Raw genomic sequence first — 23783 nt, 5'->3', positions numbered from 1 at the left:
ACTTAAGGAATCCTAATCCAATTAGGATGTATTTAATTTTAGTCCTAATCCAATTAGGACTCTATTTGAATCCGAAGTCCTAATCCAATTAGGATTTCTAGGAATCCTACTCCAAGTAGGAATCCAATTCAAAATTCCTAATCTCATTAGGATTGTAGGAATCCTATTCCAAATAGAAATCCCAGTCCTACTCCAACTAGGATTTCCAGTCCTAATTCAATTAGGACTCTAGAAATCCTACCCGAAGTAGGACTCTTGTTTCAAGTCCAATTAATTAATTCCCTTTGTTCCTTCTTCAACTTCTTATCAATCAAATTGATTACTTGTGATTCCTAATCACGATTTCAACCATCGGATCGGTCAATACTTCTAGTGTGTGTGACCCCATAGGTTCTACTCTGACTGGTAGTGAGATATATTATGATCTCTATCATAATATCATTGAAAACTCCTTTCAATGGGTTGGAACGATTCCAACTCAACTCATTAGGGTTTATCGATCATCAAGATAATCCCCATGAGTCCCACCATCCACCAGTGACACCTAGCAGCATGTAGTGGCTACCCAGTAGAATAGAAAGATAAACCTCTAGGTGCAGTTAACATGTGATACAGTCCTACTATCGTGGATCCCTACAGGATGGAGGTCATGGACAACTCGTCAAACCCCATCGTCTGTCATATGTCAAGATTTATTCGACTTGAGTTCGATAGTGGAAAACTCTTTCTCCACTTTATATTACTGCCCTGGCCAAGGTCTTAGAACTCAGTCTAACAAATCACATAGGATCACTCCTCTTCTATCAAGGTCGATAGATTCCTTGTAGGTGCATACCCTACTCCTACAGTGAACTTACCGCAGCCAATCTACACTGCATGGACCCATATGGCTAGAGACCATGTATGTGTGCAGTCAAACTACAATAACCTCACTGTGAGTAGCCGAAGCACCGCAGGTCAAAGGACCAGTCACACTACTGCAACATCAAGCAAGTCACTGACGAGTGGATAGACATCCAAGTGACTTCTTGTCTTGGTCACGCTCAGTACCCTTGTTCTCTAACAAGCACCTGCACTATCACTTCAGTGTCCCCACACTGTGGACTCAAGTCTCGTCCATCTAGAAGGAAAGTGATCTGTGCACTGATCGGATCGATCACCGTCCTCGTGATGATCCATTGATCAGGAGCATTTAGAAATTAATCACCAATGATACATGGCTCAAATTCTCAACTCTTGAGAATATGTATCATCATCTTATTAATTTCTTGGACGATTCATAGACACATAAACAATATGAATGAAAAGATGCCTTTTATTTATTCAATAATAAATAGTCAAGTACAAAATTATGTCCCTAGAATCAACAATGTGTCAGCCAAATTGGCTTCTAGGGCATACATCTAACAGCCACTAGCCACCATCAACGAACCCCTGGATATCTTCCACTGATCAGCTGTGAAAATAGTCTTGTACCCCTGGCTCGCCAACTGTCCAACAGAAATCAGATTTCTCTGCAGTTGAGGCACGTGCCATACATCCTCAAGCTCAAGTGAAGATCCAGAAATCAACTTCACTTCCACGCTTCCCCTTCCTTGTATGGTGCAAGGCTCTCCATCCCCTAAGTAGACTTTGCCGAAGTCTCCCTTCTCATATCCTCCAAGAAGCTTCCGTTGGGATGTAGCATGGAAAGACGCGCCCGAGTCTATCACCCAAGACTCGTCACCGGTAGATAAAGATAGAACGAGGGCATCCATGTCTCCGTTTTCAGCAAGATTTGCCAGATCCTTGCTGACTCCTTCGGTGTGGTCGCCTTGCTTCCCTTTAGGAGATTTGCAGTCCCTCCTAAAGTGCCCCATTTTTCCGCAGTTCCAGCACTTCGCTCCCTTGTTCTGAGGTGCTCGAGACCTGCTGGATCTCGACTTCGAGTCGCTTCGAAATCGACCGTCTTTCTTTTGTCTTCCCCGGGTAGAGATGTTAGTGCACTTCCAGACGACTCCATAGCTCCAGAAGATTTCCTTCTTGCTTCTTCACTCAGAAGCACTCCCACAACGTCATCAAAGATCAACTTCCCCGTCGCCGAAGAGTTGCTCACCGCCATCACCAGGCCCTCCCAGCTATCAGGCAGTCCGGAGAGGATTAGCAATGCCCGAATCTCATCGTCAAAACTAATCTCCACTGACTCCAACTGGGCCGTGAGTCCATTGAACTCGTTGAGGTATTCTGCTACGCTGCCGCCATTTTTCATGCGAAGATTAAACAACCTCTTCATGAGAAATACCTTGTTTGATGCTGAGGGTTTCTCGTACATCCGCGACAATGTTGCCATCAACTCCAACGTCGTCTTCTCGTTTTTGATGTTGAATGCCACTTGGGATGCAAGTGACAATCTAATGGTGCCGAGCGTCTTCCGATCGAGGACCTCCCAGTCTTCATCGGACATCTTCTCTGGTTTCTTCGCTCTACCACCAAGAGGTAAATAGAGATCCTTCTGGTAAAGATAATCCTCTATTTGCATCTTCCAAAATCCGAAGTTCGTGCCATTGAACTTCTAAATTCGCAACTTCCCTTCATCCGCCATTGCAGAATACCAATAGCTCTGATACCACTTGTTGGCAGCGACCTGCACCGGAACCCACTCACACCGGTACAACCACCAACGTCGGACAAGCAAAGAGAGAAGCAAACGGATAAGCACTCTCTCGCTCCCTCGACACCAGACTCAAGGATCACCGCTTCGCTTCCGCTACGAAGGGCAAAAGATTACCCCATGGTATCAATAGGGTAAAACACTTGAGCACCGCAGTGGATTATCAAACCAAAGGAAGAAGAAATAGGAAGAAAATAGCAAAGCAAACACAAAGATGTAACGAGGTTCGGCTACAAGTAGCCTACGTCCTCCACCGCTCCAAATCTCAATTAGGATGAACAGATTACAGAGATAGCACACACCCGAACGATCACACGCGATCACTCTACAAGAGATTCACACAGAATTTCCTTTGCACAAGAAGTAGGATCCCAATCCTCTTCTTCTCTATAACCCTAGCCGCACAAAACAAGAGTCTCTCTCAAAATATCCTTGAATATCTCTATCCTCCTAGGGCTCTCATGAGTCCTATATATAGTCTCAAGACCTTCAGATGATCATAGCCATCGAAACGCCACCAAAAAACACCAAAGGAAAATCGTCCGTACGATTTTCCGCGAGCCTGAGTCGACTCGGCTGTGGTTCGAGTCGACTCTGGCACGTCTGGACAAAACTGGCACGATCTCGGGTCGACTCGACTGTAGCTCGAGTCGACTCGACGATGCTTCGAGTCGACTCGACTGTAGCTCGAGTCGACTCTGACAGTCCAGACAGAAACATGGTTTTCTCGGTCTTCTGGCCTTTCTCCTCCCGGGTCGACTCGACTGTTCCCGAGTCGACTCGACTGTTCCTGAGTCGACTCGACTGTAGCTCGAGTCGACTCTGACAGTCCGCCAGACAGAACTATGCAGAATTGATTCTCCTTCAATTCTCTTCATCACCAATGGTCTCCACATACCCCAACTGAAAGTGAATCCTAGGTTCTTCGGTGTTTAGCATGCTAATTTTTTTTTTTTTGAAAATCATGGCTGAACCTGATCGGGTTGCCTACGTACCCCTTCATAAGGGGGATCAAGCCATACGTAGTTCTTTTTAAGTTTTAAAACGCAGCGGAAAAACCGAATCAAACAAAGTAATTCATGCATGCTTACAAGATCAAATCTAGAAATCAGCACCTTAAGAACATATAGGATTATGCCGGAATCGTTTAAACAATTATGCTAAAACTTTTATGCATGATTAACTATCAGATCTGAAACTTAAGAACTCTATTCCAATTAATCTCCGAATATCCATCGAATGGATTCTGGAGATATCTCCGTGAGGAGCCCCAAAAGAGGGTAAAACCTCGGGAAATTGGACCTAGACCTTGACACCATAATAAATGATTAATGCTAGATTAATACCTTTTATGATGGATGAAAGTTGTGAATCTGATTCTTGACTTCGCAGCCACGCACACGAATGGCCTCTACGAGAAGTACACGCGAAGTCCTGAAGGATCTTCTTCCGCAACAGTGCTAGCAACTGCAGAACACTTGAAAGCTGAAATCTGCCCGTCGGGATTCAATCAACTCTTGATCAATCGTCTTGAAGCAGATGGAGATGAGGTTTGTAAGGGAAATAGAGGACTCAGATCTGATCTTGAATCTTCTAGATATTCACCCTGAAAACCCTATCTAAAATGGAGAAGAAGAGGAAGAGGAGGCGGGTGAGGAAGAAGGCTGCAATGGATGTGTTTTTGGTGCCCATGTTTGATCCCTTTTAATGGCCTCCGAATTTTCATTCAAAATTCGAAATTTATTTTCAGAAAACCTCTTTTAGTTGGCACATGCAAAGGAATAGGAACAACCCAAATCAGATCTCAACCAAATCTGATTTAAATTCAAATTTTAAACACATGTGCAAGAGGGAAGGAATTTGAAATCCATGCGGCAAGGTAAAACCCTTCATAATTTCGAAATCACCTCTTGAAATTCGAATTTAATCCATTCAAAAACTCATACACCACCTTGGCTGATGGTTTGAGTGATTAAAATCATTTAACACATTGTTTAATGTTTGAATTTAAATTCAAATAACAAACAATGTTGCCATGTGTCAAGCAATGGGTCCATGTGCCATGTAATAATTTTGGTTTATTTAAAATTCATAAAATCTAATTCCATGTCACCACTAATTGCCACATCATCTGAGCCTAATCCTCTTGGGTTGCACCTAATCAAATTTGGTCAAATCCAAATTAAAACAAAGCAATTTGGTTGAACCCAATCTAATCAGGTCAGACCCTGATTGAACTCAAATTGAATCCAATTCAATTTTGGCTCATACAAACTCAATCAAATTGAATTAATTACTTTGTGTTGGACCTAATCCAATTAGGTCAATCCCCAATTAAGAACAAATTAATTTAAAATTAATTTGATCAGCTTAAGTCCTTTTTGGTTCTAACCTAATCCAATCAGGTCAAAATCCTGATTGAGCCCAAACTTGAATCCAATTCAATTTGGCTCATCCTTAGCACAATTACTCAATCAAATTGAGTTTATTAGTAATTTAATTACTAATTAATCCTTCAATAATTACTTTAATTATTTTATAAGATAATTTGCCAATCAAATTGACCAAATTATCCCTGAATGATTCTTAATCATTCATCAGCTTTCTTGATCAATCAAGAATCTTCTATGCGTGTGACCTCATAGGTTCGAAACTAAGCCGGTAGTATAGGAACAATTTCCTACACTAATTGATGTGACCATCTAGCAATGGTACCCAACATCCGGATAGGCCGAATATATGCGAAGCAAATATTCTGGAATCCTGAACTATGGTTACTGTATAATTCAATCCCTTTGACTCCTAATGCCAGGATGACTTAGAGCTCACTGTCAACCCTATAATTAGTACATCCATTATGTGATTAACTTTAGATATCCCGTGACTCCTCACTGGGATTACCCTGGCCAAGGTTTTGCTAAATTAATCACAAGACATTATCTCCTGTTTTTAGAAGGGCTCAATTCCATCTTGACTCACAACTGACTACGCAAGTACTTGACTGCACCCAGTGACCTTCCGTCACTGAATTAGAAATTCAGGTAGTCCGGTACCAAAGTACAGTGAGTTGCTTGCTAGTCACAGGTTGCGGTCTCAGGTCAGAGGGCCAAACTTATACCCATATCCACTCGGAACATCTCTCGACAGTAGAGCATTCCGGAATTGGTCACGTTTAGTGAAATGTACTTCTACACTTCACTTGTGTGGCATACCAGTGTCTCCACACTCCTTGGTTAAGAGGACAACCAATGTATATGTCACACAACGACCTAATCTCGATAATGTTGTCGTCCTAGTAACAACATATCATTTCGTCGCAAACAAGTTTAAGGACTCAAAGATAAATCCTCTTTTATCATAACATAAGTCCTAAGGACTTCATCATATAAGAGTTCATTTAAAGATGAAATGATGAATAATGCCAAATAACACTTTATTAATTTGTCAATTCATTTACAAAATTCAATCATCAATATGCTGACGATTGACATTTAGGATACAAATTCCAACAACTCCCACTTAGCCTAATGCCAATCGGCACAGTATCTAATACCCATCTTCGACTTGTGTTCGTCGAACTCTTTGATGCCGAGGACTTTGGTAAATGGGTCAGCCAGAATTTCTTTTGTGTCAATCTTCTGAAGATCAATATCACCTCGATCGATGATCTCTCGAACCAGGTGGTAGCGACGTAGAATATGCTTGGTCCGCTGATGTGCTTTGGGTTCTCTTGCTTGAGCTATGGCCCCAGTATTGTCACAAAATACAGGCACTGGACCATCAATGGAGGGTGTCACTCCAAGCTCGGTGATGAACTTCCGCAACCATACAGCTTCCTTGGCGGCATCAGATGCTGCGATATATTCTGCTTCACATGTAGAATCTGCCACTGTATGCTGCTTAGAACTCTTCCAGCAGATGGCCCCACCCTTAAGAGTGAAGATATATCCTGACACGCTCTTGCTATCATCCTGATCTGACTGAAAACTTGAATCAGTATATCCCTCAAGTTTTAAGTCAGAATCACCATAGACAAGCCACTGATCTTTAGTATTTCTCAAATACTTAAGGATGGTTTTTACAACCTTCCAGTGGTTGCTACCTGGATCAGACTGGTATCTGCTCACTACTCCTAGTGAGTATGCCACGTCTGGTCTAGTACATGTCATGGCATACATTATAGATCCCACTGCCGAAGCATATGGAATTCTATCCATACTCTCTCTTTTTTGAGGGGTTGTCGGACAATCCCTTTTAGAGAGGTTAATTTCATGGCCCATCGGAAGATAGCCTTTCTTGGAATTAATCATACTAGTGGATTGGGATAATCCAAGCAATCTTCTAGATCTATCTCTATAGATCTTCATCCCTAGGATGTAACATGCTTCTCCCAAATTCTTCATGGCAAATTGAGATGATAGCCAAACCTTTATTCCTTGTAATGCAGGAATGTCATTCCCGATTAAAAGAATGTCATCCACATACAAAATAAGGAATATAATACTGAACCATTTGCCCATTTATAAATGCAAGGTTCCTCTTCATTCTTAATGAAGCCATATGTTTTGATTACCTTATCAAAACGTATATTCCAACTCCGTGAAGCTTGCTTTAATCCATAAATAGATTTTTGAAGCTTGCACACTTTAGACTCATCTGCAGATGTAAAACCTTCAGGTTGTATCATATACACTTCCTCTTCTAAATCTCCATTTAGAAATGCGGTCTTTACATCCATTTGCCAGATTTCATAGTCTAAATGTGCTGCTATCGCAAGCACAATCCGAATGGACTTGAGCATTGCCACAGGAGAAAACGTCTCGTCATAGTCAATACCATAACGTTGACGATAACCCTTGGCAACCAAACGGGCTTTATAGGTCTCTACCTTTCCGTCTGCGCCCCGTTTTCTTTTGAATATCCACTTACACCCTATGGATTTAATTCCTTCGGGTGGGTCAACTAATGTCCAAACATCATTGACCTTCATGGATTCCATTTCGGATTGCATGGCTCCAAGCCATTTATCAGAGTCATACCTCTGCATTGCATCCATATATGTGATCGGATCCTCATCGTTTTCATCAAGTTCGATAGGATCCCCATCCCGGACCAAGAAACCGTAGTATCTGTCAGGCTGACGTGGTACTCTACCCGATCGCCTTAATGGTGCATCTAATATGGGTTCTGGATCTGATCTAATCAAATCCGACTCAACTGGTTCAGTAGATGGTGTCGGATCTTCTACATGTTGAACTTCTCTAAGCTCAACATTAGAGCTATTTGTTCCTTCACCAAGGAATTCCTTTTCTAAGAAAATTACTCTATTGTTTACGAACAACTTTTGTTCTTCAGCAAAGTAGAAGTAATATCCTTTAGTTTCTTTAGGGTAACCAACAAAGAAACATTTGTCAGACTTGGGTTCAAGTTTGTCTGTCTTCAAACGTTTGACGTACGCCGGACACCCCCAAATCCTAAGGTGAGAGAGCATCGGCTTACGTCCAGTCCACATCTCATGTGGTGTTTTATTTACAGACTTACTTGGAACCTTATTTAGAATATAGCAGGCTGACTCAAGAGCATATCCCCAAAAGGATATGGGCAGATTAGCAAACCCCATCATGGATCGAACCATGTCTAACAGAGTTCGATTTCTCCTTTCTGACACACCATTATATTGTGGTGTACCAGGAGGAGTCCATTGGGAGAGAATCCCATTTTCTCCTAGATATGTCAAAAATTCACTGGAGAGGTATTCACCTCCTCGATCTGATCGAAGAGTTTTAATACTCTTTCCAGTTTGTTTTTCTACTTCATTACGATATAATTTGAACATTTCAAATGATTCAGATTTATGTCTCATTAAATAGACATAACCATTCCTAGAAAGGTCGTCTGTAAACGTAATGAAATATGAATACCCACCTCTAGCATCTGTGCTCATTGGCCCACATACATCAGAATGTACAAGGGTCAATAAATCACTGGCTCGTTCACCTTTTCCGGTAAAAGGTGATTTGGTCATTTTACCAAGAAGACATGATTCACAGGTTGTCAATGATTCACAATCATTAACATTAAGGATTTCCTCTTTACTTAACCTGTTCATCCTATTCTTGTTAATATGACCTAGCCTATGATGCCAAAGGTAGACATCCGTGACATTATCTATTCTAGGGCGCTTATTGGATTTATACATTACATGAACAGGCTGTGACAAAATGTAAATGCCATTACTCAGAATTCCATTCATTACAACAACACCATTCCAAATGACATTGCAATAATCCTTTTTTATTGATATTTCATAACCATTTTTGGCCAAAAGGCCTACAGAAATGATATTCAATAGAAAACTTGGACAATAGTGACAATCACTAAGGACATTTACATGAGAGCTGAATTCAAGTTTAAGAATTCCTAAAGCTAGAACTGGAACTGGTCTTCCATCTCCAACATTCAGGAACCTTTTTCCTTCTTCAAACCTCTTACTGACTTGTAGCCCCTGCAACGAATTGCAAATATTAAAAGGACTACCGGTATCCAATACCCAGGTCGAATTATCACAAATAGAAAAATTGCAAGGTGTTATCATATAAGTACCTTGATTGGCAACTGATTGCCCACTTTTCTTAGGCCGGTTCGGATCGAGGGATGCAATGTAAAGAGGACAGTTCCTCTTCCAATGTCCTTGCTTCTTGCAGAAGAAGCACTCCGCCTTGCTCTAATCAGCCTTTTTATTCTTTTTCTGATTAGGCTGAGCATGGTGCACCTGTTTCTTTTGGATTTTATTTTTCTTTTTTTCTTTCTTAAAGGAGCGACCCTTGGATGAACCTCCCACTAAATTCACCGTCTTCTTAAGAAGTTGGTGATCATTCTCAAACGTCTGTAGTAACCCCAACAATTGGTGATAATTCACTACAGGTTTCGTCATACGAAAATGAGTGAGAAAAGGACGGTATGATCCAGGCAATGAGTTTAGTATGGCATCCTTCCCCAATTGATCATGAAGGGGAAAGCCAAGAGAGCTTAGACGCTCGATCAACTCAATCATATACAGTACATGATCAGTTACCGAGGTCCCATCTTTCATTCGGGCGCTGAAGATGGCACAACTAGTTTTGTGCCTCTCAACATCGTCAGAAACGCCGAATGATTCATTCAACACTTGAATGATATCTTCCGGCTGCGTATTCTCAAAACGCCTACTAAACTCATCACTCATTGCTGCCAACATGATGCATCGAACAGTGATCCGGTCACTGAGCCACTTCTGATAAGTGTCTCTGGCCGATCTTGATGCATTAGCAGCGGGCTGCTCAGGTGCTTGATCCGTTATTACATAAAGGATCCTCTCATGCTCTAGCACTATTTTCAGTTTCCTATGCCAATTATTGAAATTTGGACCAGTCAACTTGTCATTGTCCAACAATGAGCGAAGTGATAAATTAGTGGCCATTTCTGCATAAAAAGAAAATTTGGCTATTAGTATATGAATTGACTAAATACAGTAGACTTGGACTTTAGTCTAAAGATATTTCCACTATTTTATACAAATTGGTAGCCTCTACCTCTAATTCGAAAAATTACTCCTAATTCTTTAGTGGGCACTAGAACCCAATAGATCCCATATAGGCCCGAGTGTGGCTCGGCCAACCCATATGCACCTATTGGTAGGTTCTTAACCAATTGCTTCACCAAGCAACTTCTAGTGATGATTTTGCCCTAGATTTTTCGGCAGGCGTGTGGCGCCTCCACCGAATACCCTAGTCAGATCCAACCATTAAATGATAGGGTTAAGTCTAATCAACTAATAGACGACCAAGCCCGAGTGTGGCTCGGCTCACCTGACCGCCTATTGAAGGTACACTTAACTCATCATATATTGAATGACAATTCCAATGCTTGATAAGTACCAGACGTGTGGCGCCTCCAATAATTATCAAAACATTGGACCCATTATCACCCAACTTAATGGGAGGCTATGACCTAGTTATCTCCATAACCATTTCATTTTAAGGACCTAATAAATTTAGAGAATTTCATAATTAGGATAGATGAGAAGATCCGGTTAGTCTAATTTCTCCCACTGACTTCACCAAATCAGATTAGACTCAAACCGGTTAAGGAGACACCTAAATCAGTCATACTGATTTTTCTTAAGGCATGGGCTAACTCGAATCATTAAGTGATCCAATCAAAATATGATTGACCATGTCGGCCAGGTAAGTGAGATCGGTGGAAGGGATATACCATTAACTCGACAAAGACGAATCAGTGCGAGTAGCTCCCAATTAAAAACCACCGGTCAAAACTGCCAAACTTACCTTAGACACCGACTGGTTAATCAATTTCGATTTGATTACTCAAATGACTCGGGCTACACCTCTGAGCCTAAATCAAGTTCCATCTTGGTCTAATCAAAGACATGGAATTGATCAATCTACAACTATTGTATTTAACCTAGAGTTTTCTTGACCTAATCTACTTACTACTTAATTAGATTTGATCAATTAACTCTAATTAGACCATGTTTGATTCTAACCTTAGGTCTAACCCAATCCTAAGAACTTGATTCAAGCTAACCCATATGCCCAAAGAATTATGCAATGTCAATTAATTGAGTTACAATTCTATTTCATAACACTTAATTCTCAATTAAGTTTAGACTTATGAAAGTTTTGATCATTGCATATTTCTTTTTAATTACATATTAATTACAATCTTTCAGTTCTTAAAACACATTTTTAGATCTGAGTTTTTGTAATTAATCACATGTAATCAGATTTAATTCATGTTTAAGTCATTATGTTTTATGTTCATGCATCACATATACATAACAACATGAATTAATACAAACAACATACATCTTATGTATTTGTTTTTTCACTTTTATTTTCAGATCTTATTTGTTCATTAAAATCAGAGATCATATGAATCATAAACTTTATTTAGATCGAATCTAAACAATATTATGATTTCAGATTTATTCATGTTACTAATCCTAACACAAACATGCATCATATGCATCCAAAATTTCAGATCTACTTAATCATGCATAATCAGCAATTAAATCAATCATAAAAAGCACTTTAGATCTAATCTAAACATGTTAATGATTTCAGATTTAATTGCAAGAATTAAAACATAAAAGTTTAAACATAAACCTGGCTCTGATACCACTGAAAGTGAATCCTAGGTTCTTCGGTGTTTAGCATGCTGAATTTTTTTTTTTTTTTTTGAAAACCATGGCTGAACCTGATCGGGTTGCCTACGTACCCCTTCATAAGAGGGATCAAGCCATACGTAGTTCTTTTTAAGTTTTAAAACGCAGCGAAAAAACCGAATCAAACAAAGTAATTCATGCATGCTTACAAGATCAAATCTAGAAATCAGCACCTTAAGAACATATAGGATTATGCCGGAATCGTTTAAACAATTATGCTAAAACTTTTATGCATGATTAACTATCAGATCTGAAACTTAAGAACTCTATTCCAATTAATCTCCGAATATCCATCGAATGGATTCTGGAGATATCTCCGTGAGGAGCCCCAAAAGAGGGTAAAACCTCGGAGAATTGGACCTAGACCTTGACACCATAATAAATGATTAATGCTAGATTAATACCTTTTATGATGGATGAAAGTTGTGAATCTGATTCTTGACTTCGCAGCCACGCACACGAATGGCCTCTACGAGAAGTACACGCGAAGTCCTGAAGGATCTTCTTCCGCAACAGTGCTAGCAGCTGCAGAACACTTGAAAGCTGAAATCTGCCCGTCGGGATTCAATCAACTCTTGATCAATCGTCTTGAAGCAGATGGAGATGAGGTTTGTAAGGGAAGTAGAGGACTCAGATCTGATCTTGAATCTTCTAGATATTCACCCTGAAAACCCTATCTAAAATGGAGAAGAAGAGGAAGAGGAGGCGGGTGAGGAAGAAGGCTGCAATGGATGTATTTTTGGTGCCCATGTTTGACCCCTTTTAATGGCCTCCGAATTTTCATTCAAAATTCAAAATTTATTTTTAGAAAACCTCTTTTAGTTGGCACATGCAAAGAAATAGGAACAACCCAAATCAGATCTCAACCAAATCTGATTTAAATTCAAATTTTAAACACATGTGCAAGAGGGAAGGAATTTGAAATCCATGCAGCAAGGTAAAACCCTTCATAATTTCGAAATCACCTCTTGAAATTCGAATTTAATCCATTCAAAAACTCATACGCCACCTTGGCTGATGGTTTGAGTGATTAAAATCATTTAACACATTGTTTAATGTTTGAATTTAAATTCAAATAACAAACAATGTCGCCATGTGTCAAGCAATGGGTCCATGTGCCATGTAATAATTTTGGTTTATTTAAAATTCATGAAATCCAATTCCATGTCACCACTAATTGCCACATCATCTGATCCTAATCCTTTTGGGTTGCACCTAATCAAATTTGGTCAAACCCAAATTAAAACAAAGCAATTTGGTTGAACCCAATCTAATCAGGTCAGACCCTGATTGAGCTCAAATTGAATCCAATTCAATTTTGGCTCATGCAAACTCAATCAAATTGAATTAATTACTTTGTGTTGGACCTAATCCAATTAGGTCAATCCCTAATTAAGAACAAATTAATTTAAAATTAATTTGATCAGCTTAAGTCCTTTTTGGTTCTAACCTAATCCAATCAGGTCAAAATCCTGATTGAGCCCAAACTTGAATCCAATTCAATTTGGCTCATCCTTAGCACAATTACTCAATCAAATTGAGTTTATTAGTAATTTAATTACTAATTAATCCTTCAATAATTACTTTAATTATTTTATAAGATAATTTGCCAATCAAATTGACCAAATTATCCCTGAATGATTCTTAATCATTCATCAGCTTTCTTGATCAATCAGGAATCTTCTATGCGTGTGACCTCATAGGTTCGAACCTAAGCCGGTAGTATAGGAACAATTTCCTACACTAATTGATGTGACCATCTAGCAATGGTACCCAACATCCGGATAGGCTGAATATATGCGAAGCAAATATTCTGGAATCCTAAACTATGGTTATTGTATAATTCAATCCCTTTGACTCCTAATGCCAGGATGACTTAGAGCTCACTGTCAACCCTATAATTAGTACATCCATTATGTGATTAACTTTAGATATTCCGGTGACTCCTCACTGGGATTACCCTGGCCAAAGTTTTGCTAAATTAATCACAAGACATTATCTCCTGTTTTTAGAAGGGGTCAATTCCATCTTGACTCACAACTGACTACGCAAGTACTTGACTGCACCCAGTGACCTTCCGTCATTGAATTAGAAATTCAGGTAGTCCGGTACCAAAGTACAGTGAGTTGCTTGCTAGTCACAAGTTGCGGTCTCAAGTCAGAGGGCCAAACTTATACCCATATCCACTCGGAACATCTCTCGACAGTAGAGCGTTCCGGAATTGGTCACGTTTAGTGAAATGTACTTCTACACTTCACTTGTGTGGCATACCAGTGTCTCCACACTCCTTGGTTAAGAGGACAACCAACGTATATGTCACACAACGACCTAATCTCGATAATGTTGTCGTCTTAGTAACAACATATCATTTCGTCGCAAACAAGTTTAAGGACTCAAAGATAAATCCTCCTTTATCATAACATAAGTCCTAAGGACTTCATCATATAAGAGTTCATTTGAAGATGAAATGATGAATAATGCCAAATAACACTTTATTAATTTGTCAATTCATTTACAAAATTCAATCATCAATATGCTGACGATTGACATTTAGGATACAAATTCCAACACCAACAACTTAAACGTTTCCTAAGTAATACACAAATAGATGAGTATTGTGTAATGCATGTTAAACAAAAAAATGTTAAAAAAATAAATAAAACTATTAAATAGTATTGAATTGAAAAATAAAAATATATTATGTAAATACTATGAAATCAACTAAAATAACTTCTAAATATAAAGTATAAAATAAAAATAAAAATAAAAGATCAAATAGAAAATAAAGAGTAATAGTATACCTCATTAAAATACCAAACTCTATAAAATAGAAATAGAAGAAAATATGCTAATTAAAAATAACATTAGGTAATGTATGCTTTTACATAAATCCCTTTTACGACCATTTTCTATATCTACATGAAGTTATCTCAATTTCATTGCTCAACTTAGCATAGAAATTCAAGAATAAAGGCATTGGGTAATATTGGGCTATGGTGAGTGAGTCCAACATAGAGATTAACCACCACAATGGCCTTGATGACTATTATGGGTTAAGAAAGGGAGTTGAAGCAAAGATGATTGGGGAAAATTAAAAGGACCGAGTAATAGTGTGAACATTAAGAAACAAAATATTGGGAAGGTAATAAAAGACAAACTAGTTTAAATACTAATACCATTTTTTTTGGCCTTCATAGTAGTTCAATGTATAATTTATGCCTTTTGAGTTTTCTAATCCTGGGTCCAATAACATTTGTATCTCAAATGTATATTCATATGTCTTGTCTAATATTGTAATATATATTTTTGAGTATTCAAATATTTTAACATATATTTGACATAGTGAAATTACTCATGTAGTAAAGCCTCCATGAATTCAATTCTTAAAATGACAGTTTGCTATGCATTTGACAATAGTTGATCTCGAGGGACAATGCATGCACTTTACCTAGTTCATTAACAAACATTGTATTTAGCGACTATTTTAACTCCTATTCAATTTTGTAATGCATGTTTCTTAAGCATTTTATTCATATTTATACTTTGTGGGTGCCACAAGTTAATTTAATTGATAAAGTTTCTGGAATTTGTTACTAGTGACCTCAGTTTGAGCCTCAATTGTGCTAGTTTAAATAAATTGGGAGGGGCCATAGACATGGTCTTGTGGTGTTAAAAAAAGAAAATCATAATGATGGTGGTATGCTTAATTCAGTAACGTATATTTTTGGATGTTTGAGTCCAATGTTGTATCTTAGATAAATTGATATTACTATTTTAACAAAGATTTCTTGGTTTTATTGATTGAGAACATAGTCCAATAAGCATTAAAATTATAATATACATTTTATAGATATCTCTGCCAACATATGTTTCTTAAGTGTTTCAAATTCAAATCCAATTTATTTGTTCATGCTCGGACTTATATTTAAGCTGGCTCAGCAGCAAGTATAAACTAGCTTGATCTTGTTCTTTATTCTTACCCCATTGAGGCTTATATGATATCTCTAGATAATGTTTTGGTTTGCAATGGCTTATGACTTGTGCTATCTAGATAAGCTTCCTCAACTCCCTCACATTGTCTCAAATTCCTCATTTATATTTCTAAAGATGTTTCTTCGTACAATATGATTTTGTAATGTTCATTTTAAATTAGGTGGAGCCACAACATTCCAAGGTTTGTCTAAATGGAAAAGACAAATCATAATATATGTTTTTCAGGCATTTTTGTGTCCAATTTGTTGGAGATCAAATTTGTTAAATTATTTAGCCACACAAATATTAAAAAACAAAATATATAGACAAAGTATAGGCAGCACAAAACACTCCTCCTTTTCTTTCATTAAAAAAAAAAAACATCATAACTCTTAGTCTTTTTATAACAAAGAAACCAAAGAGCTATACGATCCCATGTAATACACCCAGCACAAAACACCAAACAACAACCAATAAAAAAATAAAATAAGTACTTCTTAACTTGGTTACCAATGCTACCAAGTTCTTCAAAATTGATCATACCGATCATCTCCTTAAGTTTCAAAAAAACATTAGCTTTTAATGGCTTTATAAAAATATCTGTGATTCAATCTTTAGATGGGCAAAACTCAACTATAATCTCCTTTTTCTAAACTAAAGCTCAAATATAATGAAACTTGATATCAATATGCTTGCCATGATCATGAAAAACAGTATTTTTTATCAACGAAATTGCATGATGACCCAAAGATTGATTTAAAGATTGATTTTGATGATCACAAAACCTTGAAGTATAAATACTAACGTTTGTGTTGCAAGGAGAAAGATAGTTATCTTGCAAGGAATATAGCAAGTTGGAAGAACACAAGAAGGCCTCCAAAGCTCTCAAGAAAAGTTGGAAGAAAGCTATAATTTATTGACCCAAGTTTCAAGTTCAAAGGACTCAAGTTGGAAGAGCAAATTCAAAGGAAAATCCAAAAGAATAGTCCTCGAGTCGACTCCTGGATAGTACGAGTCGACTCCAGGGAGTAACAAGGCAGAAACACAGAGAAGCTATTTTGGACCCTGAGAGCCGAGTCGACTCCTGAGGAACTCGAGTCGACTCCGATGGTTGGCAGGTCGACTCCAAAGGAAGCTAGAGTCGACTCCCAGAGGAAAACAAGCAAAAAGTCAGAGAGCCAATTTCAGACACTGAGAGCCGAGTCGACTCCCGCAGAATCCGAATCAACTCCAAGGCAGCGCAACCCCAAAGACAGAAGACGGCATTTTCGTCTCTGAGAGGCGAGTCGACTCCAAGACAGTTCGAGTCGACTCCAAGGCAGCGCGACCCCAAAAGACAGAAGACTGTTTTTTGGATACTGAGGGCCGAGTCGACTCCGAGACAGTTCGAGTCGACTCCGAGACAGCACGAGCCAAAAGACAGAAGCTCGGGAGTTCGGACTCTGAGCACCGAGTCGACTCCCAGAATTTTCGAGTCGACTCGAGTAAGCAAAGTTGAAAAATGCATCCATGGATTTCTTGGGATGAGCCGACTCCAAAAGTGCAAGGTCAGCTCCAAATTTTGGCGAGTCGACTCCGGGTTAAGTCGAGTCGACTCCCAGTCGAGAAGACCACTTTAATTCAAATCTGGAATAGTTGCCGAGCCGACTCCAGAAAAGCATGAGTCGACTCCTGCTACAGTCGAGTCGACTCCAGATCGCGCGAGTCGACTCCGATCCCAACGGGAACTTTGTCAGGAGTTGCAGACTGTGGACAACGGCTCTATTTTTGTCTCTAACGGCTAGATTTCTAGTTCCACGACATGTAAAGCTATAAAATCAAGAGGAGAGCTAGGGGAGACGGTATGGAAGTGGGAGAAAACATTTAGGAAAGAGATTTCAAAGAGATTACAAGGAAAATCTCTCATAAGCACAAAAGGGCCATCCAAAGCGAAATAGAGAGAAGAAGAGCATCCTAGTGAATCCCAAAGCTTCCTCTCCATCCGTGTGCTGCCTCAATCATCCTCTACCTCGTGCCAAATCAGAAGAGGGTCAAGTAAAGAAGAAGCCGAGTTCCTTCATCTTCAAAATTCGTTTGAGAGCTTCTCTTTACTCCATTTGTTTATATTTGATATATTTGCTTAGTTAAGAAGCTTGTACTTGCTTTAAATTCTTAGTCTAATATCTTGTAACTTGATTCAATCAAGGGATTGAATCAAGAGGTTAAGGTTTGTTGGTGAGCCAAAGGAAAACCAACGGTGTTAAGGTTTGTTGGTGAGCCAAAGGGAAAACCAACGTTGTAAGGTTGTGGTTGGTGAGCCTTTGGGGAAAACCAACTGGGTTGATTGTGAACCCGGAAAACAATCGTTGTAAGGCTGTGGTTGGTGAGCCTTTGGAAAAACCAACTGGGTTGATTGTGAACCCGGAAAACAATCGTTGTAAGGTTGTGGTTGGTGAGCCTTTGGAAAAACCAACTGGGTTGGATTGTGAGCCCGTGAAAACATGGTAGGTTCTAGTCGGTGAGCCTGTGAAAACCGACCGAGTTCGTTGTGATCTCGCAAAACAACAAGTTGGGTTGTGAGCTTGTAAAACAACCGGCTGTAATCTGAGGGATTATAGTGAAATTCCCAAGAGGTCTTGGGGAGTGGATGTAGGTGCTGGGATGCACCGAACCACTATATGTTTGTTGTGTTTGTGATGCTTTTTGTCATTGTCTATCTTGCTCACTTACTTACCTAGATAAATTGCCTGCTTAACTCTTATCCGCGCATCCTTTAGTTGCAAGCATATTCAATTTACTTAATCAAGTCTCATTCGATAAATCAACCTATTGCTAAGTTTAAATTTCACTGTGCAACTATACAACTTAGCATAATTAATTGAAAAGTGTTAGAAGTAGCTTAAAAGTTTTAAAAGACCCAATTCACCCCCCCCCTCTTGGGTTGTATCTACTGGGCAACAAGTGGTATCAGAGCAGGTGCTCAAATATTATTTGTAGTCTTAACCGACTAGAGCCAAAGATCATGACAACCCCACATAACGTATTACTTGCTGAGGGACTTTCCACAAACAGACCTCCACTGTTTGATGGATCTAACTATATTCAATGGAAAACTAGAATGAAAATTTTTACTCAATCACAAAACTATGAGTTATGGAATGTCATAACAAATGGCCTACACACACCCACGAAATTAATTGAAAGTATGTTCGATAAAAATTTGGCTGAACTAAATGCTAAGGCTATGAACCTTCTCTACTGTGCATTTAATAAAAATATTTTCAACCAAATTTGTATATGTTCATCTGCCAAACAAATATGGGATACTCTTGAAGCAACTTATGATATTTTCGAAGAACCCCATGTTAGTTTACTTGAGGATAATTGCAAGACTAACATTGAGCATGCAGGAAACACTCTAAATCAGGAAGAAAGATTCAAAAGCTTCCTAAAGACAAAGAAGAAGAGGAAGCTAGAAGAAAGGAAGAAAGAGATAAAAAGGAAGAAAGCCTTGACCAAGAAAGAGTCAAGCAAGAAATTAAAAGTTAGGAGCAACAATGATGATATTAGCTCCAAGGAACTACAAGAGGTAACTAACTCGTGCTTTATGGCACAAGAAGACAAGGTAAAATCTGAATCTACTCTTACCTCAAATGATTTTCAAGAAGAATTCTCTTATGATGAATTATTAAATGCTTTTCATGATTTGTATGGTGAATGTAGAAAATTAGCTGTGAAGAATAAAAATCTTAAGAAACTAAATCTGAAAATTTCAAAAGAAAGAAATTCTAATGATGAAATACAAGATAAACTAAATTCTAAAAATAAAATTTTAAGGTTAAATTCAGAACAATTAATTCAGAAAAATCAGAATTTAATTAAAGAAAATCAAAACTTAAGTAAAGAAATTAACCAATTGAAGTCTTTTATTAACAAATTTACTGTAAGTTCAGAAAGATTAAAAATGATGTTTGAAAGCCAACATGCAGATTTTGATAAATCAAAATTTGGCTTAACTCCTTCACTTAGCAATGAATCCCTAAAGAAAAAGGTTATCAATTCACCAAGCAAACCATTAAATAAGATAACTTATTTCAAACATGAAAAGAATGGGCATAACAACTTTACCTATCGTTCTAACATAATTAAATCAAGTAGTAAAGTTATTACAATTAAACAAATTTGGGTTCCAAAAGGAACTATATGTCCTAACTCTCAAGAACCCAAGCAAGCTTGGGTACCCAAAATGAAAATATGAGGATGTAGATTAAGGTGTGCCAAGATACCCATGAAACAAATAGAACTTTCATACAAATGGGTGCTCTAGACACACATTAAAGAGTGAAACTTAAAATACACTTATGAAAGTAATTAAAAATTAATAATAATGAAATTAGTAACCCTTGCATCTCATCATTACTTTTGCTTTAGTATTTGATTAAAATATGAATTGCAAGTATTGATCAATTTTGTGATATAGAAAATACTTTTGAAAATATTATCAAATCACTTTATTTTATAGTATGATTTACTCACTATTGGATAAGTTGCTAAGAATAACTCTATGAATTCTCTATATGCTTGATTGAGAGTTTTTATCCATGGCATTATTGTTTATCGATCATAGATATGAAAATGTGCACTTGGTATACCTTTGAATATATGCACTATGAATACCAAGATTAATGAAACCATTTTGGATATAAAATCAACTCATGCTAGTATGTACTTAATCTCAAAAGACCTTGCCTTTGGCTTATCTGAAAGGTCAAAGTTTACTATGCATGTTAACTAAGGAAACAAACAAAAATCAATTTTTTAAATCTAAAAATGTTGTTTCCAACACTAAGTTTTCAAAAGCTTACATTGGTTTTGTTCTTGGCACTTAAATTGAAATATTTTCTGCATTGGCACAAACTCACAAAAAGGAATCAAATGAAAAAGGTTTGCAAACTATGAATCATGGCATAGTGTTGAAAACCAATTTTGTATTAAGTTGTGCACAGAAGATAATATTGAATGCAATTGCCTCTGCACCAAGAACACCATAAGTTAAAATAGGATCAATAGAATCCTTGAAGAAATAAAGAAGGCAATGTTGTATGATAGTCTGATTAAAAGCTATCATCATTGCTTGTCATATATATGGTATCTATTAGGTCTATTATTGATGAAAACTCCATTTGATCTTCTGAAAAATAGAAAATGATCTATTGCATATCTTTCATATTTTTCAGTAACTTATGATATGCTTGATATGGTCTTTTGAAAATAATGCCAAATCTGATACAGATATTTTTATCTTTGGATATCATTCATCAAGCAATGCATATAGAACATTCATGAAAAGATTCTAGTTGTAGAAATATGAATTCATTCTATTCTCTATGAGACTAATGATTTATTATCAAGATACTAAAATTAGATTATATATGTATATGGTTAATCTTTTACATATAACAATCTGAAAACTTGTTAATAATTAGAACCAAATTGAGTTTTTCAGAAATGCACTCAATAAAGAAAAATTGATAACTACTAAAAGACTAAATCAAGAAAAGATGAAATAGATCTTGATGAAATTCTTGCATGATTAGAAGTAAAGATCACCATTATCATCTGCTTGCTTTATGAGCTTTATATTCTGTCAAATGAATGTGTAGAATACACTCCTATGTGGTTATTTCATTAAAAAGGGATCTATGTAAAATAACCACCTTATTTGAAAACACTCATTACAAATATGATAAAGCAATTTGTGATTTGGAACAAGCATCAAAAGCATGATAGAATAATTATTTAATAGACCAGACTGTGTGATCATTATGTGCCCTTGTGCAAGACTTCAATCTAACTCTAATGAATCATAATTTATTGATAACAAATGAATCATAATCTGAATTTTGATAGAAACAATTGTTTAAGGCAATTTGATCAAAACTTAGCTAGCATGCCTTATTGATAATTATCTTAAGCAAATAGAATCTAAGCTAAATTGATGTTGAAAATAAGAAATTAATTTGACCTTGATGAATCTTCCTATTGCTTCACATGCTTGTCCTTGAACAGTCTTGGTTAATGAAACTATCTCTTTAGTTCAAGTGACATATGTTTGCTTATATTTAGGCAATCTCTTGAGTAAAGTGACTCTACATTCAATGATTATCATATCTTAGGTTGAGTTACCTAGTTAAGAAATATGTTATATGAATGTTTTGTATCTTGAAGAAACTAATGACTTTCTTTCAAGAAAGAAAAGAATTTTGTTAATAATGCAGGATCCTTGAGTAAGAAAATGAGATATTTCAACTTGAAGGATATCTCCATGTAAGATACAATAAACATTCTCATGCAAACAAGAGAGAGGACCTTCTTCAGCCAAAAGTTCATACATAAGAAATCTAGTAGGTATTTGACTGAAGAATGCAGAATGGATTGGTAATTCTAGATACCTCTCTCATAAATTAATTGAGCAAAGTCAATAACTTAAATCTTAGAATGGCATGGTTAAAATCTTTAATTATTAATTCCTTGATATCATGTCTATATATATGTATTCATTGACTTATGCTTTCAGAAATTGATTCATGGTTTGCTCAAATTAAAATGCACCTATGCCTATATCATAACCATGAAATACACAAGTATATGCTTAAAATTTTGATGTAAAATAACTTGTGAAAAGTTATGAATCCTTGAGCACAATGAAAATATTATTTGCATGATATACATCTATATGATACATAAGATTATTTCTTTATTCTGCTCTTTCATGTAAATTACTTGAGAATAATAAAAAGAGAGAGAGATAAAGAAAAAAAATGGATATTATTCAAGAGATGTGAAATCTAAGCAAAGGCAAATACTCCAATCTTAAGGAAAAGAAAAACAAGCATAATATATTCAGCACTTTTGGAAGGGATAAAATCTGTAATTAATTACACTTAAACAGGGAAAGTTTGAAGTGAACATTTGAACCTTTCTATACTGCTCATCATAGGGATGGTGCCAATGGAGAGGCTAGTGGTAGTACCCGGCACTATTTGACCCAACTATTCGGTATAGGGCATATTAGGGACGGCACAAGAGGGAGGCTAGTAGTAGTACCTCGTGCCCCTTCCAACTCTACCGGATAGGGAGCAAATAGAGTATAGAGCATAAGAAAGTAAAAATGAATGACAAAGTAAATGAAAGTATATAAGAAGGTTCAAGTCAAGCTTTAATCACTTGGAAACACACTTTAAGGATGAAATTAGTGGAAGATTATATTTAAATAGGGAGAGTTAATTCGAAAAGAATTGATTTTGATTCTTGACATGCTTGGTCTTAATATGTTAATGCATGACTTAACATATAATATATTTTGCATGTGGCATGATGCTTTAAATTACGGACTCTCAATATTGTGTAATGCTCCATGCTTAAATAATTTGATTGAATGTTTTATTCTGGTACTATTGAAAAGAAATTTCAGATTTGTCATTCACGATTATCTTTGAAAGTTAAATAGAGTTGCAAAAAGAAGAAGAGAAGGATATTTCTATTTTGAATTGATCTTGATCTATCCTTCTACTTGCCTAACTTTGATACTTAATGTCCTAATACTTGTTAAAATATCCTCCATCGTGTATCGAAACTCAATACTAAATACAAAGATTCTGAAAGTGCTCTAATGTTATTGAAATATGTGTTTTCAATCATAATGATTTAAGATGAGCTACAATGTGGAAGATACATATCTCAAATTATGACTTTGAAAGCCTCTATTGAAAATCTTTATGAAATTCAGAATCTGATTTTATATAAAAGCTTAAATTCAATATGATTTCTAAATAAAATCTTAATGAAAGAAAAACAGAATTAATTTTGATGCCTTGGTTGATTGCTCCGATACGCATCCGAAACATATCATTACTTATCTTTAGAGTGTACCAATATTAGTCCAAATGATGTGTC

The sequence above is a fragment of the Phoenix dactylifera genome, chromosome 1 (genome assembly GCF_051530095.1).
Source record: "Phoenix dactylifera cultivar Ajwa chromosome 1, Ajwa_hap1_PhDact_Kaust_v1.1, whole genome shotgun sequence".
Taxonomy (NCBI): Eukaryota; Viridiplantae; Streptophyta; class Magnoliopsida; order Arecales; family Arecaceae; genus Phoenix; species Phoenix dactylifera.
Note: the sequence above shows the minus strand (reverse complement) of the source record.